General features: G+C 43.6%; 1 pseudogene; it reads right to left on the bottom strand.

Annotated features, from left to right (window-relative positions):
- The window catches only part of LOC147196754 (uncharacterized), a 29,189-nt pseudogene extending 17,140 nt beyond the window's left edge, over positions 1-12,049 (bottom strand).
- Positions 12,050-17,714: the final 5,665 nt, after the last annotated feature.

The raw sequence follows: 17,714 nt of genomic DNA, 5'->3' as shown, positions 1-17,714 counted from the left end.
AGTCAGAAGGGGCCAAAGGTCTCATAAAGACCCATCACTCAAACACTCATTGGGCAATCAACACAACTGAACAAGATTAGAAAAACAAAAGCTCTGTGAGCTATTGCTGAGCAGCATTGAAACAACTGTTGACTGCTGCCATTCCGAATCTGATAGGACACTGAGTACAGTGAACAGAACACGTCTACTTTTGATGAGGGCACCCAGATTGAAGCCATCCATAAATGTTGCAAATATAATGTTGTAAATATAATTAAACAGACGCTTCTTTGTAGAAATGGATGGCAAGAAAAGTAGACATCGAACACAAAAAAATGGTCTCCCACAAGGCTCTGTTCTGGCTCCAGTACTTTTTAACATCTACACAAATGACCAGCCAGAGTTTGAAAACATCCGAAGATTTATATATGCCAATGATTTGTGTATTGCCACCCAATCGCGCTCATTTGAAACCACCGAAAGGAGACTATCAGCTGCTCTTCAACATCTAACAGAGTATTATAAACAAAACTCACTTCATGCCAATCCAGGAAAGACGCAGATGTGTGTATTCCACCTAAATAACCACCAGGCAAATAGAAAATTAAGCATCCACTGGAATAATGAGAGACTTGAGCATGTTGACTATCCCGTCTATCTTGGAGTCACATTAGATCGAACGCTCTCCTTCGCAGAACATGTAAGGAAACTCAAGTCAAAAGTTGCCACAAGAAACAACTCTTAGCTAAACTTGCTAACTCTAACTGGGGAACAGATCCTAAAACTCTGAGAACAACAGCTCTAGCACTATGCTACTCTACTGCTGAATATTGCTCAGCAGCATGCACAAGATCGGGTCATGCTCACAAAATAGATCCTGAGCTGAACAACACATGCAGAATAATTACTGGCACACTAAAACCAACACCACTGCCAGCACTCTACAGATTGGCGGGCATCGCACCACCACACATACGTAGAGACATTCATGCAAGGACACAAAAGCATAGTCAAGAAAATGACACAAGACACCCCCTCTATGGTCATAGTGACTCAATAAGAAGACTGAAGTCCAGAAAGAGCTTTATGACCGTCCAAAGTTTAGACTCTGAGCAGTCAACAAACCACAGGCTCGAAAAATGGAGAGAATGGGACAGCTCTGCACTAAATGGCGCAATCCAAAGCCCAAACGAACATCTTCCAAGTGGAACTGCCCTCTCAAGAAAGAACTGGGTGACATTAAATAGAGCAAGAACCAGAGTAGGCAAGACTGGGAACAACACCTATAAATGGGGACTCTCACTCAGCAGTGAGTGTCCGTGTGGCCACCCAATACAAACAATGGAGCACATTCTTCGGGATTGTAAACTGGGGCCCACCTGCACAGATCAAGACCTCTTAGGCACAAGTGATGCTGCCAAGCAATGGATCCAGTACTGGCGCGACAAGATATGATGATGAATATAATTAAACAACTAACTGGGTTGACAACAACCAAAATTTATTTATTTTTCCATAATTGAAATACTGGGTTCCATTTCCGCGGCCGCTGCAAGTCTGGCGCGAGGCATCTGAATCTGTGCAGGGCCAGGATCGGTCTTTTGGCAGATCTGCGCCAGCCAAAGCATTGCGGTGCATTTAAAAAAAAAAAGGTGTTCTGTGCTGTTGTCGGTGTGAACACAACCATCGAAGTGGCACATCTCATTCCCTTTAAATGCCAGTCATGAGAGGCGTGCTGATAATTCTTGACATGGCAGAAGAGGACAATGATTCGCTTGAGTGGTGTGGCAAGTCGCGCTTATAGGCCTAAATTGGCTGGGGAGATGATAGTTTTTTGAAGTGAGCACTTCGAGACGGCCTTCCACCCCAATCGTACGTGTCCATGTGCGACCCCCTCTCTGTCATGACCCTGTTCTTGTGTTTCTCCTGCAGGTAGCAGAGGAGGGCTTTCCCTCCAGCGTGCACACTTGCTGCCAATATGTTAATCAAGTCAGCCATGTATTTAAGGACGGCCTAAGCGCCAAGTCTTCGTCAGATTATTGACCTTGATTATTGACCCTTGCTCAAGTGTTGTTCTCCAGACCTCTCGATCTCATCATTGTCGTTGTTTGCTCGCTCGTATCTTGCTTGTAAGTATTATCTTGTCTTTTAATCTTGCTCTTGTTTTTGTTTCGTAGAATTGGACTCGAGTCATTTTGTTGATATTCTCAGATTTACTATTACCTTGCCTTTGCAAGCGCTGGTTCTTTTTGAGCATCGGTTTCTGTTTAATAACAAAGCACAGGGACAAAGTATAAACATCTATTTTTTGCACCGATTTTGTTTGTGTCAACGTTTGTGCGATCTGATCGCCATGCAGTTGGTACCCGAACGGTGTGTCACTCTCCTCCCAACCCTCTATAGCTGTGCTGCGGCCAGTGTGGTGATTTTGAAAATCCATCTATCCATCCATTTTCTGATCCACTTTATCCTCATAAGGGTCGCGGAGGGTGCTGGAGCTTATCCCAGCTGTCTTCGGGCAGGAGGCGGAGGACACACTGAACCGGTTGCCACCCAATCCCAGGGCACACACAGACAAACAACCATCCACACTAACACTCACACCTAGGGACAATTTAGAGTGTTCACTCAGCCTGCCATGCATGTTTTTGGAATATGGGAGGAAACCGGAGTACCCGGAAAAAACCCATGCAGGCACAGGGAGCACATGCAAACTCCACACAGGAAGGCCGGAGCTGAAATCGAACCCGGTACGTCTGCACTGTGAGGTTGACGCACTATCTCAAACTATATACAGTCAAAGATCTTACCAGCTACAGTATAGTTGCAAATTTATAATAATAACATAATAATCGCATAATAATAATAATAATAATAAAAATGTTCAATGACTAGACTGCAATAATTCACATGGTAAAGATGTGAAATGATGTTGTGACATTTAGAAATGTAATGTGATGACATCCACCACACATGTCCACAGAGGTCAGAATCTGTTAGCCTGTGCATTCATCAAAGTCATCGATGAATAAATATGTGTTGTATTGTATTGTTTAAAATCGAGCTACACCGAGAGTCACAGTGGTCCTAGTAGAGGTCAAGTTATTTCTTTCAGCCATCAAATAGTCAAGTGCGCCGGCCGCATGTCAAAGGAAACACCCTCAGAACGCCGGAATGACAATCGTGACGCTAACTAATCCCCTAACAAGCATATTGAGGCTTGTATCAGCACAAAAATTAGGACACGGCAGTTTTCACGCTCAATCTCAGCTGCACCGTCGATGAATATCGAGCCCATTGGCTGTATCTACTATTTTCGAAGTGCTGATTCTTACCATAGGCGGCCCGGTAGTCCAGTGGTTAGCACGTCGACTTCACAGTGCAGAGGTACCGGGTTCAATTCCAGCTCCGGCCTCCCTGTGTGGAGTTTGCATGTTCTCCCCGGGCCTGCGTGGGTTTTCTCCGGGTGCTCCGGTTTCCTCCCACATTCCAAAAACATGCATGGCAGGCTGATTGAATGCTCTAAATTGTCCCTAGGTGTGAATGTGAGCGTGGATGGTTGTTCGTCTCTGTGTACCCTGCGATTGGCTGGCAACCGATTCAGGGTGTCCCCTGCCTACTGCCCGAAGACAGCTGGGATAGGCTCCAGCACCCCCCGCGACCCTAGTGAGGATCAAGCGGTTCGGAAAATGGATGGATGGATGGATTCTTACCATTATTTAACAGAGATGTGACAAGGAAATCTAGTTGCCTTCCTTCATCAGCTCTTATTATACTTAAAAACAATTGTGTGTTACATCGTGCTGTATATGATTTGGGGTTTGTGGACAACCGTTGTGTGGTTTCAGAGTGTGTGAAAAATGTACAAATCCTTTCCATGGTGCCAGTTCAATTAATGAACCGTGCTCTGGTATTTATTTATGATGCAGTTGTGTGCAATAATGATCTCTCATGCCCCTGGGGGCTGGGGAAGGTGCGAGGTGGGGGCTGCGTGTGAAGTTCAATGAAAACACAGGTGTGTTGGGAACAGTCCAATGCTCAGTTTTAAAGAACACTGATGTGTTAACCACCCCAAAGGAGCCAGCAGCATATGTGCATATATAAACACACAGCGGGGATCTTTTTAATCACATTTAACAATGACGCATTCAACCACTTCAACATGAAATTCTCTATTAACTACAAAACAAACCATTAGAAATGATTGTTTCTCTCCCTGTCACTTGAACAGGACACTTGAGCTGAGCAACACCATGGCTCAACGACACTGAACTTCTGAAAGCATTTATGCGCAGGTGCAAGCATGCACCCAATGCTGTGTGAACAAGCACATTAAACCCAAGTTTTCAACACATTTACGCAGCGGCTCCACCAACTTTGACTGTGACAAGTTGGCTCAGTTCCACCAACAAATACAAGTTGGTGCAGATGAGCAACTAAAGTACTCACAATACCAGTTGGGGGAAGCGGAGTAAATTTGAATGTGTTGGAACAACATTAACATGACATTGAGAAAAGACATCAAAGAACTCATTTTGAATGATTTGGACTTACTGATCGAAAATCAGAAACAGGCTTGCTTTCCATCTGGGGTGTCAAACTCAGTTTAGCGCAGTGTCCTCATGGGGGAAAATCTGTTCCCAGGTGGGACCGGCCAGTAAAATCATGATTTTTATATATATATACCTGTATATATATATATGACATATATATGAAATATATTCTTGTATGGAGTTTGCATGTTCTCCCCGTGCCTGCATGGGTTTTCTCTGGGTACTCCGGCTTCCCGTATAGCAGGGGTGTCAAACTCATTTTTGTCGCGGGCCACATTGTAGTTACAGTTTCCCTTGGTGGGCCGTTATGAATTTTGGGAAACCATATACAATAAATCTTTAATCCCCTCCACATATTACATACACAGCGCACAACAAATTGATGGATAACTAGTTTTAAAATCAGAAGTCAAGAATAATGACTGTTATTGTGGATTACATATGACAATTTGAAATTTTGGTTCAGACTTGAGCAAGCATCGTCAAATTTGACATGCTTGATTTGCTTTCGCGGGCCACATAAAATGATGTGGCGGACCAGATCTGGCCCCCGGGCCTTGACTTTGACACCTATGGCCTGATGTCTTTCAGTATTTAAACTTAGTTACTCAGCGACACACAAGAACGTTCAGCTTCCATTCCTTCTGCATCCAGCCCTGCTCTTTGTTGTTACTTGGTATTTTTGTGTGATGCATCCAGTCCGGCGCTCTGTTGTTACTTTGTATTTTTTGTATATAAAGAATTTTTACGGCAACCCAGTGAGTGGTACAGTGGTTAGTGGTCCAGTGGTCGACCTCACAGTGCAGAGGTTGAGGGTTCGATCCCGGCTGCGGCCTCCCTGTGTGGAGTTCTTCTCCCCGTGCCTGCGTGGGTTTTCTCCGGGTACTCTAGTTTTCTCCCACATTCCAAAAACATGCATGGCAGGCTGATTAAACACTCTAAATTGTCCCTGGGTGTGGGTGTGAGTGTGAGCGCGTGTGGTTGTTCGTCTCTGTGTGCCCTGCGATTGGCTGGCAACCGGTTCAGGGTGTCACCCGCCTACTGCCCGAAGACGGCTGGGATAGGCTCCAGCACCCCCCAGCGACATTTGTGAGGATAAAGCTGATCGGAAAATGGATGGATATACATACATATATATATATATATATATGTGTGTGTGTATAAAATTTAAAACGCCAATATTACGGAGATTTTCTTTTTCTATTTGTGGGCCATCCTGGTCTCTATTTTCTGAGAATAGAAGAGGTCAACTCTAAAGGTATTGTAATATACTTTCTATGAAACAAAAAGATCAAAATATGTGTTTTCCTTTTTTTTTGAAAAATGTGTATTTTGTATCGAACACACGAGAAAAGAAAATCACAAAATAAAAACGGTGAAACCAAATATCCAGTGGCCGGAAAAAGTTCCAATCAAAATATGTGTTTTCATAATTTCTTTTCAAGGAATCCAGTGAAGTGCAAAGAATTAAGTTGAATGTAGCAGGGTTTCAAGTAACTTTTAGGAATCCTTACCATTCAGCCAGAGTTTTGTCATCTTGTTCCTTGGCTACAGTTTCATTCAACTGTGGTGACTCATTCTGAACACTAGGTGGCACCCACAAAATGACTTACATGACTGTCTTTGATAGAAGAAGCTCTGGAAATCTCACAAAGAAGAAATAAAGACATGTTGAATACTGTAGCGCTGTGTGCTAAGCTGGAAAGAAAACAGTTCCTACCGACTGCTGTCAGGCTGCTGAATAAAAATTATAACAATAATAATAATAATTGAATGATGTGAAAAACAATTGTAAATAACACTGCGATTTATCCATTTTGCATTTATATTGCACTTAATTGAACGGTGTTTGTTTTTTTCTTCTTTCTACCCACAATCTTGCTGCTGTAGACTGTAAATTTCCCCAGTGTGGGACAAATAAAGGATATCTTAAATCTTAAATCTTATTCATCCATAATGGATGGAACCATACTTGGTGAATCCAAAAAACGTTTGAACCTCTTCATGCACCCTGTAACCTGAGAACATGATGAACTGTCCACTGTCTCTGAAAGGGTGAAGTAAGCAAGCTCTGCACGGTACCGTCTTCCCACATGGATTGCAATATTTAGTTTTTGCGCCCGGGGCTATAAACTCAAGGTGAGTGAAATAAAACATCGCTTTTGCTGGCTTCTCCCAAATTATTGAACTGAACTATTTTGAGGAGCAGCAGTGGAAATGGTTTCCAGCTCCAACTACCTCAGAATGCACTTTCCTCAGGACTTCACGTGAAACGCTTGCTGTCGACTGAAGAAGGCTCACCAATCTCTCTACTTTCTTTGGGAAGATACGACGTGTCAGACGGGGAGCTGTGTCGTGAGGAGCTTCTACAGATGTGTTGTTGGATTCACCTGGCGCTTTAAGAGGGGCGGGGCTGCCACTGACAGGTGACCGTTCGTGCGACGTATAAAAAGCAGCATCGCATTATGTTTCGTTAGTGAATACACTCGCTTCGTCGTCGGCATGGCCCAATGCGATGGTTTGCCGCATCGCTATGCAATCACAATCAGTTACCGTTCGCAATCGGCAACTTAAACGGCGTGGGCTTAAATGTTGCTAGAACAGTGGTGTCTTTATTTAGCTCAGTTTTTGCATAGTTGCCATGTTTGTCCGGCTGCAATTTGATGTTTGAACGAAGTAAATAGCGTTGCAGCTGGGCTTAATCATGCCGGCGCTCCACTTCCGGTTTGGACCTTTGGGACACTTAATGACGATAGTATTGTTAAAATAAAAGTATTAATGTCAATTATATACATATTTACATCGTGATGCTGAAAGATAGATATATTCATTTTTTTACTGCGTTTATGTGTGCTTTAGGTTATTACCTGCTTCTGCTACTACTTCTGCTGCAAAGTGCTCCAATAAATGATCATAAAAAGTACACAACGAGTGATCCTTCCATGCTGACCGACGATCCCTATTCAGAGGGCCATGAAAAACGGAATTACCTGAACATGTGTGGTGGAGAACGTGTCATGATGGTGGTGGGGGAGGACCCAAAAAGCAGGGTGGACTTGACTAAATGTATTAAGAAAACAAAATCCAAAACAAAGTCCTGAAACATGAAAAACGAAAAGTAACAAACAACAACCCACGGCGGCAGCAGCAGAACACAAACACGGACAGAAACGGTGAGAGAAACAATGACCTGATCCTGAGTGGTCGTCCAGGGAGTCCTTTAAACAGAAAAACCTAGTGACATGACAAGCCCAACAGGTGGCACTGTAGGGCTCCTCCTACAGCTGCACACCTGTTGGTCACAAACAGATCCACCATGACAGAACGTCCTCAGCAGCAGCATCACAGTGCGGCAAAGCGGCTGCTCTGCTGCAGAAAGGAAGGATCTTCAAAGGATGGGAAGATTGTGTGGAACCGCCTTCCCACAGCCACGGACGTCTGCACGAACACATGCAGAATGCGGGCTCTCTGCATCATCAAGGACACAACCTACCCCGCACACACTTTCTTCCATCTCTTTCCCTCAGGCGGGAGACTAAGGAGCATCCAGAGCATTCCCACCAGGCTGAGGAACAGCTTCTTTGTGGGAGACTGTTAAAACTCAAACACTGCTCTGTTCCCCTGACATTGACACCCCTATGCCTAATTCATCCATGCGAGTTGAACACTATCCCCCCCCCCCCCCCCCAAGAACCAAGGACCTTGTAAACATCTGCAATTCAAGCGTCTTGTTTATTTCTCGCTGCAAATGCATATCGCTGCATTTGCATCATATGTTTAAACTGAAAAAATAATAATAATAAAATAAAAAGCACATCCCTGAACGGTTTGCTTGAAACAAATAACATTTTTTTCCTAACAACTCGACTTATCTCACCATATACATCATAATCATGCCCAGAGAGTAGGGGTCGGGAACTCGGGTTCCTCGAGCGCCATATCCCGCCTGTTTTAGATCCCTCCCTATGCCAACACACCTGATTCAGTTGATCATGATCGTGTCAGGCCTCAACAGAGCTTGCTGATGATCTTATCGTTTGAATCAGGTGTGTTAAAGAAGAGAGAGAGCTAAAACTTGCAGGATTTGGCTCGAGCAACCGGAGTTCTCAGGCGGCAACAAAGTTGGTGGGGTTTTTTTTTCTGAGAAATGTATTGTTTTACCATTATTCTGAATGTGTAAAGGCAAGAATGTAGTGGGTTTCATGAGTAATTAGGACCAATTATGCAGAGTTTGAAGAGCAATGCATAGAAATTGTGCAACTTATTGTTGCAAGGAAGCTGTCTGTCTTTACCGCGATGCACTTTTGGTTTTCGTGTTACGCAAGAGATATTTCAGTGGGCCACCGCCATTTGCTTTGTCACTGGGGTTCGATCGACAAAGCTGCGTGTCATAATACCAAATGACCCATATTAACTATTAATTTTATTTTGATTTTGGATGGGGAGAAAGATGCACATTTCTTTCCATTCAAAACTGTTGCTGTGGTGATTGCGCAGTGCTTAATGTGTTTTGTAGTCAATGGATTTTTTCAGGGAAGGGAGTTGCAACCACCTGTGGATGGCCAGTTGCTGAGCTCTGACCTGCTTGGCTTGCAGCTCAGGTCTACCCCTTCAAAAAGAGGTTGAGGAATGCATTGAGGCTGGACAGCTTGGAGAGCATCAACGCATGTGTACTCTAAACCTGGTTAGCCGCATCCAACTGAAATAAACAAAATGGGAACATCACCTTCCTGGATCCTGGCTAAACCAATGTTTATTCTTTTTCCACACCGCCTGCTTTTTCACCACATAACACTGTGGCAAAAGTCATTATGAATGATTGTGATGAGTTATTTATTTATTTTTAATGAAAACTTTGTTCAGATAGTTGCATTGGACTGCCATTCATTTATTTGGTCGTATTTACTGCAATGGCCTACATTTTTGAATAATCAATATCTTTTGGAAAATGAATGTCAGATATTTACATGCACATTTGCAAAATTGTGATTTGTGTGTGTGTGTATATATATACAGTATATATATACACACACACTAAATGTTCCCTGTAACTCTGTTGAAAAGCTTCTGATTTCGCCGAACATTTAACCGTTGTAATTTTTGTGGATGGCTGAGAACTAGCCACAATTGTTCCCCATTCGAAGCAACATTTCTGTCCTCAATATAGGGAAAATGAACTGAGCTCAATGTTTCTGGTTGCACATGTGAGATTATGGTTGCCAAATGACTGTTTTCTTAACAATTTCCTCACTTAGAAATGTCCCGGGCTCTGTGGCCCCCTCTTGCAAACACATTCACACAGACGGAGGGAGAGAAGCCACTCAGTCATCAATCATCTTGCAGGACATGACAAAATAATATTGGAAATTTTGATACAAAGCTGAACCCGATTTTGACAAACAGGAAACGGCAAATTGTACATGCCATAGTAGGGTTAGACAAATTTGACTAATGGTGAATTTTACGAGACCAACCTGCTCTGAACTGACTCTGAACAAGCCAAACAATTCCAATCATATTGTGAAAAAAATGCTGTTTTCTTCAAACAGCCATTCTATACGTAGATCGGATTCACAGATGGGATTTTGGCTGCGCATGTGAAGTCAGGTCACTTGTTGCCTGCCTGTCAGTTTTTCTTGAAGGCAAAGCAAAATGCCGCTATTTAATAATATCCATCCACGCATTTTCTAATCCGCTTATCCTCTCAAGGGTCACGGGGCGTGCCGAAGCCGAGCAGCTGTCTTCGGGCAGTAGGCGGGACACACTCTGAACTGGTTGCCAGCCAATCACACGGCACACAGAGATGAACAACCATCCACGCTCACAATCACACCTTGGGACAATTTAGAGTGATCACTTAACCTGCAACACATGTTTTTGGAATGTGGGAGGAAACCGGAGTACCTGGAGAAAACCCAGGCAGGCACGAGGAGAACACGCAAACTCCACACAGGAAGGCCGGAGTCCAGATCGAACCTACAACCTCTGCACTGTGAGGTCGACGCGCTAACCCCTCGACTAATGGGCCGCCCATTTAACAATATATAATCTTGATTTTTTTTTTTTGTTTGTTTATAAACTGACAGCCTCTGGGCATTTCAGATGAAAGGAAAACAAAATTGAATTGATGTTGCCTTCTTTTCATGAAACAGCCATTCTAAGAGCAGAAGCAAATCTTTCAAAGAGTATAATGTAAATTGTGAGCATCAGTCAAATTGTCATGCATCCAGCTGATATTGGCTAATGACGGTAGATGTGTACTCGACTGAGAAAAGCTTTGCCTGCTCACACAGCTTTCAAACTGGTGAGTAATGACAGGTTTCGTGAGGATATTCCAGCGTCACTTTGTTTTCAGTAGGAGCTCAACTATGAATAAAAGCCCAACAATTAGGGTAGCTGATTGCATTCACAGATTTTGCCAAGCAGCAATTTACATTGTTAATAAGGGAAAGAAAACATTTTGTCTGATGCTGAAAGTTGTTTTGCTTTCGAGGGCAGTGGCCTTCAGCCATCTGTGGTATTTTATTCAGATTAAACGTGAAAGAGTTTTCCAACAGAGGTACTGCAGACCAAGTCTATGTTCCAGTTTTTACCCTCCATAACCTACAAGGGGAAATGAACTATGGACTCAAGACAGTCCATTTTTTTTACCAACAAATTCACTTCGATTATTCTGTGCTAATTACACAATAATATCCAGAAATATAAATATAACCGTCAAAAATACAATCAACACAAGTCGAACTGTGACCTAGGAACTCACTCTTCCCTGCCTCGGTGAAAGGCGAAGCTAGCCGCCAGCGTCTGAGCCAGTCAGACTTTGTCTCTCACCACACATCAGGTTCTCCAATAAACGGCACTAATACAGCGACGTTGAAATGGCACAAATACAGCTACCTCGAGTATTGACAGAAGAGGACACAGTTTTGTTGCCACTGTTGCTGGGAGCAAAAGTGCCGCCTTCAGGGAGCAGGCGGGGTACACACTGAACAGAGTTGTAGTCCACAGCCTCACTGAGTTCTTGATGAAGGTTCTTATAATTCTGTTGATGTTATACAGTTGCAAGCATTCCAGGATCCATGTGTGTGGCATTGAGTCATTGGCTTTCTTGGAGTCAATCCAGGCAGTGCACAGGTTGGTGCTTCTTGTTTTACAGACATGGGTGATTGTCCTATCGACCCGTAGTTGTTTTCTGGAACCCCTGCTGTTATTACCAATGGCTTTCTGTGCTCAGTTTGTGTACTGATACAGTACATATGCCAATTTATTTTCGCTGCCTGATAGGCGCTTCCATGTGGTGCTGAGGTAGATTATAAATCGGTAGTTTGATGGAGTTGCTTCCTTCTGGGGGTCCTTCATGATGAGGATGGTCTGACCTTATGTTTCGCCATTGCGCGTGGGTCCCTGATGTAAGCAACTGGTTCACTTGTGCTGCCAGGCGTTTATGGGGAGCAGTCAGCGTCTTTTTTTCAGTAGGCATGGATCATGTCAGGCCCTGGTGCTGTCCAATTCTTCATCTTTGACACTCTTGCTTGGATATTGGCCACTGCCATGATGATTGGTTCTTGTTCTGGGATGTTGCTGTGCTCTGTTTGTAAATCTGCCAGCCATTGGGCATTGGTATTCTGTGACGCTTTCTTGTCCCTTCCAGCATTGCACTGTCTCGGCTTTCATGGATCTATTTCGATCTTGATACCTTGCCACTGAGAGTCAACTGTAGGTAGGTTGTTGGAGAACATTCTGTTTATTCTCCTGGCCTCTATCGCTCTCATCTACCTCTTCAGGCGAGTCGTCAATTCTGTGAGTCTTTCCTTGGCAGTCTCAATCTCAAGTGCCTCATCTATGGACATCTTACTGTCTTTCTTGGGCAGTTCTTCCTTAAGCACCTTTGCTGCGTTCTGTTAGCAGTGGCGGTTCTAGATCAATTTCACTGAGGGGGCCTGGCTGGGGCCAGGGGTTTTGATAGAGGGGCACATTTAACACAGGGCAAAAAAGACAGATTTGAAATCCTATTTGACTTTTTATTTAATCAAACTTTGAAACCATTGCAGTCATAACATTACAGTGACGAGGAAAAAAAAACTATTATAATCACATTCTTAAGCTGCCCTACCATTCTTGCATCGTGCGATTTTTGTGATTTCTGGCAAACCGATCAACAATTGAGCCAAGATTGAGTGCTTTTGCCCTCCTAGACTCAATGCTCGGTACCCCAAATTTGCTTAATCTATCCTCATTCATGGTGGACCTGAGGTATGTTTTCACCAGCTTTAATGTCGAAAAACTCCTTTCGCAAGTAGCACTGGGATTGCGTCTATAGAGCTAAAAAAAAAACGAAAAACAAACAAACAAACGTATTTGTATGGTTCAATGAACTGTACGAGCTGCACTGTACTAGAGGGTCTCTGCATCCCAGCCTGGATTTTTCTTTCCAAGATTATTTTAAATTGATGTAGTTCATGTCCCAGGTCATCAATATTTGAATCATACAGTTCTGCAAATGAAAACAGATCCGTCTCTTTGAGGAATGTATCTTTTTGGGGATCTAGAGCTGGAATGCTATTCATGTTTTCACAGTTTATACTTGAAAATCGCTTTTCAAGCTCACTGAGCTAAGATCAATGACCGGGTAGGAAAAAGTTGCAGGAGTCGTCTAAGGGCAGGCAGTCATGATGTTACGTAGAGCTATAAATCGACATTCCTGTTCCAGACTCAGATAAAATGAGGAAAGCTCTGGCCAGCCAAGAAAGATTGGTGAAGCAGCAGGAGTCTGCGTTGTGGACTTCTCATACAGTTCTGCGTTTTGCAGACGATGTGGTACAGATGGCTTCATCAAGCCATGATCTCCACCTCCCACTGGAGCAGTTTGCAGTTGGGATGAAAATCAGCACTTCCAAATCTGAGACCATGAGCCTCAGTCGTAAAATGGTGGAGACCCTTGAGGTCGGGATGAGACTCTGCCCCAACTGGAGGAGTTTGAGTATCTTGGGAGCTCGTTCACGAGTGAAGGTAGGATGGAGAGTCAGATCGACAGGCGGATCTGCTGCGATAAGGACTCTGTATCAATCTGTTGTGGTGAAGAAAGAGCTGAGCCGAAAGGCAAAGCTCTCAATTTACCAGGACGCCTCCCTGGTGAGGTGTTCCGGGCATGTCCCACCGGCAGGAGGCCTCAGGGATGACCCAGGAAACACTGGAGAGACTCTGTCTCCTGGCTAGCCTGGGAATGCCTTGGGATCCTTCTGGAACAATTGGTAGATGTAGATGAGGAGAGTTAAGTCTGGGCTTTCTTTGCTAAAGCTGCTGCCTCCACGACTCGACCCCACATAAGTGGTAGAAAATGGTATGGTATCCCCATCTGTTTCATGTTGTTTTAAAAATTAAGTGGAGTTCTGGCGGTGCGAGGTCGACCGGTTGATTTTCGTTTCAATGCAGATCCAGTAGCTCTGAAGGTGGTAACCCATAACAAGATCGTGTTTTGATCTGGTACGGGATCATGCCTACCAAGATTGAATTGCAAAATGAACACTCGTGTTGCGGTTACCGATTCGTTTGTTTCGATAAACGTTTCCACAATGAAAGCGTGATGCTCACCAGTCCAATTCATTGCAGCAACTGAAAAAGAAACAAAAAACAATGACATTATAAAGAAACAAAGCAAAATGGCATTACACTGTATATGAAAAAAATGGCATTGTATGTGCCTTTCGAAAATAAAAAACTTTTTTTTGTGTCTTTACTTAATTTGCTTTTTATTTAACCTACAAATGTGTCAGATCATTTTGCCTGACCCTGTATAAGTGGCAATCGATGACAAACAGCAATAACGAACAGCCATCTTTAGAGTTGGTGGTGATAGAAGTTGTTCTGTGCATGTTCAGGAACAAACAGTGGGAAAACACAGCTGTGGATTTCAAGGCCAGACCTCTACTGTGGAGACCAGAGAATCCGTCTGCCTGATGGGTCAAACCACACGCTGCATCTCCACCTCATGTGGTTTGCAATATTTACCTTCTGGTCATATGTTCCCTGCTTGGTCACACTGGCTGTGGCAGAAGCTGTTAGCTTCCCTGTGCCTCTCCTCACTCTGTCTGCAGATGTTAGAGAGGTTTATTTGTATTTTGAGGGCCTTTGTTTTCTTCAGTTGCATCAGTAAGCTGTTTCTCCACCAGTGGGGTCATGTGCCTTGTCATGTGTCAACCACTTCTAAAATGACTGAACAGATGAATCTTTTTGCATTGCATGTCAAAGAAGCCTTCTTTGATTTTTTTTCCCGTCTGTTGCCCTTGAAATGGTCAACTCATCTGAACTTGTCTACAAATGTATTTTTATTAACTTGTCTTTCACTGATGGGCTAACCTGCTGTGTAGACAGACAAAATCAGAGCAATTTTGTTACCCAGTTCAAATCAGCAGCAGATACATTGTTGTGTTTACAATGGGCCTGTTGTGGGCATGTCTATTCGTGCAGATGAGAACACACACTAGCAAAGCGTAGAAAATACTGTACATATGCCAATATTAGCTGGTTATCTGCATTTGAAATGGCCCGAGGTTGAAACCACCTATCAGTCCATCCATCATCCGAGCATGCTTATCCTCACTCAAGTTGCTGGTGTGCTGGAACCTATCCCAACTGTCTTTGGGGAGAAGGCAGGTACACCCTGAACTGGTGGCCAGCCAATCACAGGGCACTCATAGACAACCATATAACCAGTTATTCCAGGGATTTTCTTCAGATTTTTTTGCATATATTTTATGTTTTATGCATGCATTTGGGTTTATTTACAAGAGGATTTTCCAAGAAACGGGGTAGCCATCAGTTGCCCTGGCAGCAAGACAGGAGCCTCGTTAGCCCTACAAACACTCTGGTCACTGCCTGAAGCTCTCCTGGAGTGTTTGGGAAGTGGATGACTTGGTGGTGAAGAGCCACCACTTCCCCACTGACCTGGTGGTGTAGTGAACGGTGGACTGTGGCATCCCAAAGAACCCTGGCACAACCACTATGAGACCCTACTCGCCAGTGAGAAGAGAAGGGCCAGAGTCTTTGCACCCCATCCATGCCATCGGGCCTGGTTCAGGAGTTTCAGCAACTAAACAAATGAGCCCCTGGTCTGGCGAAGGTGTCGAGAACTCTCCTTTGAAGAAGCAGTCCAAGACTGGCACACCCAGGTTTATTCTGCAGTAATGTTCTAAATCTATATTTAGAACATAAATTAACAACAATTAAATTAATAATAATAAAATAATCGTTAGTAAATTGAGGTAAATGAGAAAACAATTCATCCATCATCATGAACATGCTCGAAAAGAAGTTGGAAGAAGTAAAAACGTTTTTTAGTCCACCCAATTTCTTTTCCATGATGAGCAAAAGCAATTCATCAATTTCTATAGCAAGAAAAAAGAAAATTGGGGTGGGGGGTTGTGTAACTTCTTCCATACATTTTCTCATCCACCCGTCCTCATTAGGGGCTAACGCCTGGCCCGGTTGACTACGGCCAGTAGGCAGGGTCCACCCTGAACTAGTTGCCAGCCAATAGCAGGGCACACATAGACGAATAACCATTCGAGCTTACAATCACACCTAGGGACAATTAAATTTTCCATAGACCTAACGTGCATGTTTTTTGAATGTGGGAGGAAACCGGAGTACCCGGAGAAACCCACGAAGGCACGTGAGAACAAGCAAACTCCACAGAGGAAGGCCGGAGCTGAACACTGCACCTCTGCACTGTGAGGCCAACATGCTAACCGTTCGACCACCAATCAACAATGTGATATTCTGGATTTTTATTTATTTATTTCACATTAAGTTTCTCACACAATTATGAAAATTGCAAACCTCTCTTTTTAGATTGGTGAACTTGCAAATTTTTAAGTTTATTTCTCTGGGTCCTCCAGTTTCCTCCCACATTCCAAAAACATGCATGGCAGGGTGATTGAACCCTCCAAATGGTCACTCGGTGTGAGCGCGGATGGTTGTTCGTCTCTGTGTGCCCTGCGATTGGCTGGCAACCGGTTCAGGGTGTCCCCCGCCTACTGCCTGAAGGATGGCTGGGATAGGCTCCAGCACCCCCCACGGCCCTTTTGAGGATAAAGTGGTTCGGAAAATGAATGACTGAATATATATATATATATATATATATATAAAGAAGAACATGAGAAACTCGAGAAATACCAAGGGCTCAGAGAGGAGCTGGAGAGAGGAGCCTGGAAGGTAAAGGTGACAGTCGTGCCTGTGGTGGTCGGAGCACTCAGAGCAGTGACCCCCAAACTAGATGAGTGGTTGCAACAGATCCAGGGAACAACATCGGACATCTCAGTCCAGAAATGTGCAGTGCTGGGAACAGCAAGGATACTGCGCAGAACCCTCAAGCTTCCTGGCCTCTGGTAGAGGACCCGAGCTGAATGAGGGACGGACACCACCCGAGGGGGGGTGAGACGAGGAATTTTATATATATATATATATACACCGTATATAGTATATGTGTGTGTGTGTGTGTGTGTGTGTGTTTATATATGTATATCGAGTTGCGAACTCTATGAGGATGTGGAAAACCACACTTGAAGTCACTCTAATATATATATACATATATATATATATATATATATGCACATGCATATAGGCCACAGTGGCCATATGCATGTTGGTCGCGTGCCCAGCCTTTAGTCAGACACTTTGCAGTGCGTTTAAGCCCCTAGGTGATGACAACGCGCTGAGCATGCTCGCAGATATTTATCCATCCATCGAACATCCATCCATTCTCTGTATCGCTTCTCATCACTGGAGTTATGGGTGGCAATTTAAAATCTTCAATGAACCCACCATGCATTTTTTTTTGGAATGTCGGGGGAAACTGGAGGACCTAAGGAAAATCCGCATATATATTTCAACATAATTATTTCAATGTGGATTTGTGAAATACTACGTCTCGAAGAACTTGGCTTCAGTGAAGGTCTTGACTGCATATTAACTATCCATGTCAATTGACATTGCTTGACCACATGAATCAGTACATTATCAGTACTACACATTCGTTGCCGTCGGATATAATATCAATACTTATCGGTTTATTTATTCTTAAAGTAGACATGGACACAATAAAGTAGACAGTCCTGATCAAAATCAAATTCTCCAAATAGGGCAATCTGCAAGAATTGATTTCATCTGAGGGCAGGTTGAAGA

The sequence above is a fragment of the Hippocampus guttulatus genome, chromosome 13, assembly GCF_054856545.1.
Source record: "Hippocampus guttulatus isolate MCC_2025c chromosome 13, RoL_Hgut_1.0, whole genome shotgun sequence".
NCBI lineage: Eukaryota > Metazoa > Chordata > Actinopteri > Syngnathiformes > Syngnathidae > Hippocampus > Hippocampus guttulatus.
Note: the sequence above shows the minus strand (reverse complement) of the source record. Positions and strands in the feature narration are given on the sequence as shown.